This window comes from Panthera pardus, unplaced genomic scaffold (assembly GCF_024362965.1).
Source record: "Panthera pardus isolate Hobbes unplaced genomic scaffold, ASM2436296v1 HiC_scaffold_11, whole genome shotgun sequence".
Classification (NCBI taxonomy): domain Eukaryota; kingdom Metazoa; phylum Chordata; class Mammalia; order Carnivora; family Felidae; genus Panthera; species Panthera pardus.
This window is the reverse complement of record NW_026526666.1, coordinates 50,485,962-50,494,456: the sequence shown is the minus strand read 5'-3', so window position 1 is coordinate 50,494,456 and position 8,495 is coordinate 50,485,962. Positions and strand designations below refer to the sequence as shown.

At 40.6% G+C, this 8,495-nt stretch overlaps 1 pseudogene; it reads left to right on the top strand.

Moving 5' to 3' along the window:
• Positions 1 to 352: 352 nt before the first annotated feature.
• LOC128772947 (40S ribosomal protein S6-like) lies at positions 353 to 971 on the top strand (annotated as a pseudogene).
• Positions 972 to 8,495: the final 7,524 nt, after the last annotated feature.

Sequence of the window (8,495 nt, the reverse complement as noted above, 5' to 3'; positions counted from 1 at the left end):
TACATTTGAAGGGTGGGGGGGACAAAGACATAAAAACACCAATCATCCATTCATCCAACAAAGCTTTATCGCACATCACAACTCTGCTGGGAAGCAGCACATTTAAAGGTTATTGATAGTGTCGGTGGCATTAGATAGAGCACAGAAAGGCTGAACACTCAAGTGCAGCTCTCCTCCACAGTACCACCAGTGTTGCCTCCTAGTGTCTTCCTTGCTGGTTTCATGCCTCTCGCTCAGGCAGTAGGGAGTCTAGAGAAGTGACCTCCTGTCTCAAGACATGGTTTATAATTCCTTGAAATGACAAATTCATGCTCTCTTTCAGGGTGCCTCGGAGGCAGTGGGCTGCTTCAGGATGAAGATGAACATCTCTTTCCCAGCTACTGGCTGCCAGAAACTCACTGAAGTGGATGATGAACACAAACTTCCTACCTTTTATGAGAAATGTATGCCCACAGAAGTTGCTGCTGACGCTCTGGGTGAAGAATGGAGGGTTATGTGGTCTGAGTCAGTGGTGGCAATGAAAAACAAGGCTTCTCCATGAAGCAGGGTGTCTTGACCCTTGGCTATGTCCACCTGCTGCTGACTTCTACAGAGCAAGGAGGACTGGAGAAAAAAATGTAAATCTGTTCAGGGTTGCATTGTGGATGCCCATCTCAATGTTCTCAACTTGGTCATTGTAAAAAAGGGGAGAAGGATATTCCTGGGTTCACTAATACTACTGTGTCTCGTCACCTGCGGCTCAAAAGAGCTAGCAGAATCTGCAAACTTTTCAATCTCTCTAAAGAAGATGATGTCCACCAGTATGTTGTGAGGAAGCCGCTACACAGAGAAGGTAAGAAACCTAGAACCAAAGTGCCCAAGATTCAGTCTTGTTACCCCATGTGTCCCCCAACACAGGTGTTGGCATATTGCTCTAAAGAAACAGTGTACTAGGAAGAATAAGGAAGACGTTGCAGAGTATACTAAATTTTTGGTCAAGAGAATGAAGGAGGCCAAACAAACCCACCAGGAACAGATTGCCAAGAGATGGAGGCTGTCTTCTCTGAGATTTTCTACCTCTGAATCAAGTCAAAAATGAGATTTTCTGGGGCACCTCAGTGGCTAGGTTGGTCAAGCATCTGACTCTTGATTTCAGCTCAGGTCATGATCTCACGGTTCATGAGTTCAAGCCCCACATCAGGGTCTATGCTGACAGCACGGGATTCTCTCTCTCCCTGTCTCTCTTCCCCTCCCCTGCTTTTGCTCACATGCTCTGTCTCTCTCTCTCTCTCTCTCTCAAATAAATAAATAAATAAATAATAAAAAATGTTAAAAATGAGATTTTCTAAGAGTAACAAATAAGTTAGATATTAAAAAATGACAAATACATCTTATTTGGTACCTTGCAACTTAATTAAGGAGTATTTTCCACTATGGTGAAACAAACCAGAACCCACATTTGAAAGAAAAATTCTCTACCCGATGTGCAATATTTAAAAAGTCATATATAGAAATGCCTGACCTTGACCAGTCAGTCCCTCATTTCTCACTTCACTGTCTTTATCTTATGCATTACCATATTTATGCTTCCATTTGAGTCTCTGTGGCTTAAGGCTGCATTTGATTTTTTTCTTAGCTCCCTTTCCTGCATAATGTTTTTTTTTTCATACTTCTCTAGGCTATGTGATTCTGAGTTAACACCTTCCATATAACATTCCTCTCCAGACACAACCCAAACTCTCATCTTGGAGGGCAGTTCCTGCTCAGACTGCCAATATCACTGGGGTAAGTTCCACACACATTCCACACCACTCTAACAGCTTTTATCACTTGTCCAGTATGATAGTATTTGTATTTTTGTCCGCCCATCACTCTTACTCTCCCTGCTTCTTCTGGTAACAGAATCCTACATAGGAATTACCAAATGATGCAATAAGCTTTATGGTCACAATGGACCAGAGTTTACAATCTATTTTTTAATGTCTGCCAGAGTCATGTGAAAAAAGATAAGAAAGGATCTTATTTATTTTCTGAATATCTCAACCAGTTGTATGCTTCCTTCATTTAAAAGAAAAGCATAAATGGAAATATATAACACACTGAGTTTTTCTCTTTTTTTGCTAGAGAAATATCTACAATGTTCTATGTGCATACTGTGACTTCAGGGCAAGTGATCCTCAAGTAGTTGGGTTTTTTTTGTTTTTTTTTCCTACAAAAAAGTGTACATAGTTCACAACATTTTCTCTCTTTTTTTTTAATTTTTTTTTTTTTAACGTTTATTTTTGAGACAGAGAGAGACAGATCATGAACGGGGGAAGGGCAGAGAGAGAGGGAGACACAGAATCGGAAGCAGGCTCCAGGCTCTGAGTCATCAGCCCAGAGCCCGATGCGGGGCTCGAACTCACGGAACGTGAGATCGTGACCTGAGCTGAAGTTGGACGCCCAACCGACTGAGCCACCCAGGCGCCCCTTCTTTCTTTTTTTTAAATGTTTATTTATTTTTGAGGGAGAGATAGAGCACAAGTGGGGGAGGGGCAGAGGGAGAGAGGGAGACACAGAATTTGAAGCAGGCTCCAGGTTCTGAGTTGTCAGCACAGAGCCTGACGCGGGGCTCAAACTCATGAACCGTGAGATCATGACCTGAGCCCATCTATTGTCCTGGCATAATTTTAACAATGCCACTTTCAATCTCAGAAGAGTTCCAAAGTAGTTACTTCAACTAGATTAGATACAAAAGGGATCTTGTGAAAATAGAAGATAATTAGAGGTGCCTGGTGTCTCACTCGGTTAAGTGTCTAACTCTTGGTTTTGGCTCAGGTCATGATTTCCCAGTTTTGTGGGTTGGAGCCCCATGTCGGGCTCTGCAGTAATAGTGTGGAGCCTGCTTGGGATTTCCCTCTCACTCTCTCTCTCTGCCCCTCCCCGGCTTACTCTCCCCCCCCCCTCCCTCTCTCCCTCCCCCTCAATTAAATAAATAAATAAATATTAAAAACTACAGGATAATTAAATGTTGAAATGGGGTGGGGATATCAGAAAAGGTTATGTAATTTTCTTTACTGGACACTCCTAAAATTAATAGTCAGCTGAAGGTTCTAAGAAAATTTGTCTATCCAGAGGGTGGACAATGAATTATGTTTCTGATGCTGTCAGAAACACATAAATTTCAATAGAGGTCCTGGGTAAACTGATAGTCATAGGGATATAAGTTCATGTTAAATAATTCCAGAAGTTCCTAATTTATGCTAGAATTATCTTAACATTTGGCCTGATGTCTTCCTTAGTTATGTTCTTGATTTTTTTTACATTTATTTTCTCAAACCGCAGGTAGGTATCAGAATCTACCCAGTGTCTCTAAAAGTCTCTGAGTTGTTCTCACTTACCTGTCATATTTTCAGGACCCCCAGGAACAAGTCACAGAGGTTGTTCAGGCAAAACGATCCAGGAGTTAAAAACAACATGGAAGGCTTTCACCGCCCCTTGGCTTCTGATCCAACAGCTTTTCGCTAAAACTATCTTCACGGGTGTCAGAATAACACCTAGCTCATACATCCTACTTCTTGGTGCTTCATTTCATCCTATTGCTTAAATAGAAGCTCCTGCCTTCTTGGTTTTTGTGGTGCAGGCTGCTAACTGTTCCCCAGTATCCGGTCTCTCCCTTCCCCATGGTGATTGCGCCTTTCCCCTCTATTCCACACTTTGTTGCTGGTAATGTGGCTGCCAGCTAGAGATTAAGCACATTTGCTAGCCGCCCAGGCTTTAACTTTTTAATGTAAACAGAAGGTGTGTATATTATTTCCACATTGTTTGCTGAAAGGAAACTTCTTGCCCTGGACTTGTCCTCTTTTTCCTTCCTGAGAACTGTAAACAAGATGTGCCAGCCACCCAGCTTTGACCATGCAGATAATGACAGTGCTCTAGGGCTCTGCTACCCAAAGTATAGTCCTTGGACTAGCACCATCAGCATCACCTGGATCCTTTTTATTTCTTTATGATGATTTTTTAAGTTTTTTTTTAATTTTAGTAACCCCCCCCCCCAACGTGGGGTTCAAACTCATGATCCTGAGATCAAGAGTCACATGCTCTTCCAACTGAGCCAGCGGGTAACCCCCTTACCTGGATGCTTTTTAGAAATACAGAATCTTGGGCCCCATTCTAGGCCCACTGAATCTGCATTTAGCAAGATCCTCAGGTGATTTAAATGCACATTAACATTTGAAAAGTACTGCTCTAGTAGAGGATGATGAATCAACAGGATAGAAGGAAAGTAGGTCTCAATTATTTTGTTAGAGCACAGCTGTCTCCTCACCTGGTCTGCCTACCTGTAGACTATTATGAGAGAGCAGATAAAATTGTATCTTATTTAAGCCATTGAATTTGCGGGTCCCTTTTTGACCTCTACCCTAACTTATATGGTTATTATTCCTTGTAAGAGCAAACCTCCTTTTTAAGCCTGGGCTGAAGTCTTATGGAGAAAGAGATAAGAAAGGATATTTCTTGGGGCGCCCGGGGGCTCAGTTGGTTGAACGTCTGGCTTCATTCAGCTCGGGTCATGATGTCACCCTCCGTGAGTTCATACCCCGCGTCGGGCTCCGTGCTGACACCTCAGAGCCCAGAGCCTGCTTCAGATTCTGTGTCCCCCTCCCCTGCTCGCGCTGTCTCCCTCTCTCTCAAAAAAATGAATAAACGTTAAAAAAAAATTAAAAAGAAAAGAAAGGATATTTCTTTTCTGAATATCTGGAGTACTCACTCCACCCCTTAGGAGAGCACCTATATTTAACTCAATCTACGGTTGATTTATCTGGGACTGGGAGAGTGGGGAGTGCTCTTACCCCATCCTCCAGAGTATCACTCTGCACATTGCAATGATCATTTTTGGTCTCCTTGAGGATGCTGAGTTAAGAAGTTCAATATAAATATTAAATGAACTGAATACACAATGTCTCCGGAGATGGTTTCATTATTTTTTTTCCAGAAGACCCAAATTCTAACTAGCAGCATTAATCAAATAGACCACATTCATCTTAAAGTACATTAGGGCAAGCATGCTCTCATTTTAATATATAGACTCTCAGACACTATTTAATTTAACAACCACCATTTCTTCTTACTTCTTCCTTTCCATCTCTAGTTTGGTAAATGTGTTCTCTAGACTTGCAATTCTCCTGCTTTAATCCAACAAATATTTACTTAATGCCTCTGAAGTGCTAAGCATTATATTAAATGCTGGAAAAACAGTAGTGAATTAGATAAAACAGATCTGGTCATGTATAGCTTACAGTCTAATTGGGCAGAAGACCAATGAACAAGTAATTACACAGCTGAAGAATGTTAAGAAATGGAAAGTACTTAAAATACTTGCAATAATGTTCATTGACTGAATAAATGAAGAGATAAATTAACCATTAACACCTTCACTCCATGACTCCATGGAGATAAAGAGCACAGTTCCTTTATTTTTCCGTTTCTTGCCTCCCTCATTGCTTTGGGTTCATATTGGTCTTTGGGCCTGTGCAAGAGAAGTTGGATAATTAACCAGCTAAAAATAAGGGCTTACAGTTAATGGGCATGGAAAATGACTGGAAAGGAACTTGGCAAATGGAGATAGTTGATTGTGGCTTATTTTATTCTTTTCCTTGTCATTAAAATATTGATTGTACAATACATTAAAACTGGGAATAAAAAGGGCATGTTTGTGTGTGTGTTAATCTTCTTTATCATTTTATAAGGGAAGTGTGGTTGTATTTCCTGTGCAATACCAATATCTCATTGGGGGCTACTGAGACTGACTAATGTCATTTTCCTTCTTCTTTCCTTCCTTCTTGCCTAATGCAAGCAAGCCACTGTGATATCCGATTTCTAGTATTTGGTCTATAAAGGGCCTGTCTTTTCATTTCTCTATTGCCAAACAAAGGAATTTTACATGTTATCTCCACCTACCTAATATTCACATCTGGTAGTCTTCTCTGAGGGCATTAAGGTCTTTTGTACAACATCACTGATCTTCCTTGAAAATCCATGGATAATAGTGGGGTGCCTGGGTGGCTCAATCAGTTAAGCATTCAACTCTTGATTTTGGCTCAAGTGGTGGGGTCGAGCCCCACATCGGGCTCTGTGCTGATAGTGCAGAGCTTGCTTGGGATTCTCTCTCTCCCTCTCTCTTTGCCCCTCCCCTGTGTACTCTCTGTCTCTCAAAATAAAAATACAAACTTAAAAAAAAAAAGAAAACCCATGGATAGCAGATAGGACAGGTAGTGGAGTGGCAATTGACAAAATAAAGAGGAAGTTGCTCAGGACATGAGATAAAAACTGAGACAAAACTGTCTCTATTGGATAGCCCCTTCTGAGGCTAGAGTTCTGCCCAGGGAAAACCACCCTGTTGATCAATTGCAGACTAGGGAACATCCCCCAAATTAGTGGCTTAAAATAACAATAACCATATTTTTGCTAATGACTCTCCAATTTGGGCAGGACTTGGTGGCAGCAGCTTTATCTCTGCTCCATATGGTTTTTGCTGGGATGGCTCACCTGGGCTGGATGATTTCAGCTAGCTTCACTCACATGTCTGAAGCTCCAGCTGGGGTGGCTGGAATGGCCAGGGATGGCCAGGCCGATTTCTTTCCATATGGCTTCTCTTTCTTGTAGGGTACATGGACTCCTTTACATGGTGTCTCAGGACTCCCAGAGAGTGAGAATACAAGCTTCAATGCTTCACAAAACTTGGTGCAGTGTTATTTCTGTTTCATTCTCTTGGTCAAAGCAAGTCACAAGGCCCTCCCAGATTTAAGAGAAAGGAAAACAGACTGCTTCTAGATGAGAGACCCAGCAGATGTGTGGGAATAGGAAGTGTTGTTGCTGGCCGTGTTTGCAGATAATCTACAACACAGTGTCACCCTCAGTACTGAAAACCCACTGAGCATCTACAACCATTGTGAAGATTACAGTGGAAAGGGGAGATCAATGCCACCAATGGTGTGGTGTGTAAGTAGAAACATGAAGTTACGCTACTCACCTTTAAGATTACGATTATGACTACAACAGCTAAAAGGTTTAAAATGTGTTAACCTTGAGGTGCCTTGGTGGCTAGGTAGGTTGAGCATCCGACTTCGGCTCAGGTTATGATCTCATGATTTATGAGTTCGCGCCCCATATCGGGCTCACTGTTCTCAGTGCAGAGCCTGCTTCTGATCCTGTGTCCCCCTCTCTCTCTGCCCCTCCCCCGCTCGTGCTCTTCCTCTCAAAAAAAAAAAAATTGTGTTAACCTTAACAAGTTAATATCACATGCGATACTCACATCAACCTGTGTGGCTGGTGTCATTTCTTAACTTACAAATGAAAAAACTGAGGCTTTTTTCTTTATCATAACTTCTCATCTAACCTATATTTTCTTAGTACTTATGTGTATGAATATGTTTTGGTTCATTTTATGTATTCTTATAAGCTGTCCTAACCATGAGATGGATATATAAATAAATCAATAGTTTGGTACATAAATGTGTTACTATTTATCTATTTTAAATCAGGTTCAGGTTTAATGACTTGATGAATATTGCATACGTAATGCGAGACAGAACCTAACTCAGTATGTATCTGGACCCAAAGACCTAAAATAAGAAAATCCTAAGTGTATTCTCCATTTTAGATTTTCTTAAACTCCTGGGTTACACAAGGCTCACATGATTATTAAACACAGAGAATATGGAATATACTAAGTAATTTTATAAAGTAATATCTTCTTTCAACTTCAGTTTAATTGAATTATATTCAGTAGATATTTATTAAGTGATTGTGCAGGGATCTGTGTGCTTGGAGCACATCGGTGCACAAAACAGATATTTTTGCTCTTGAAGAACTGAGTTTCTAAAAATGGCATCTTGTAAATAGAAAAAAAAAATCATTTCGTTGTGTGAAAAAGGATTTGCAAATGCACTTGTGTAGGAGATTGAGTATGAGTTTACAATGATGATTTTATTGTATTATTTTTTTGTTAAAAAAATGATGTCAAAGGAAATTGAACTTTGGCCTGTGTTCCCAGGGATCAGTGTGAGCTTTACTCTTGGCAATAGTTCTCTCAGCCTTGAACTCCTCTGGACATTTGAGTCATAGCAATGATTTTTACGCATACTGACAATTCATAACCTAAAGATTTCTTCATGTCTCCTACCACCACTCTGTCCATTTTGGCAGAGCCTGAGAAGAGATTCCCAATGTTTCATGATAACCTTGCATTTTATTCTTATCCTCCAAAGTTGAATGCAGATATAGGCTGAAGTTCAATGAACATTCAGTTGAGGATATAGATCTGCCATTTAGGTGATGTCTTTTATCATCTCACCATCTTATTTATCACTTTTTTTGTCACTGTTTTGCACTTGATATAAAATTAGAAGGACAAATGCAATAAACTATGCATATAAGAGAATAAACAAAAATGGTCGTCATCCTGGCAAGAGACACCACCATTTGAGAGTTCAAGTCCTTGCTCATTGGGTGATGTGTAGAAGTCTAAAATTAGCTTA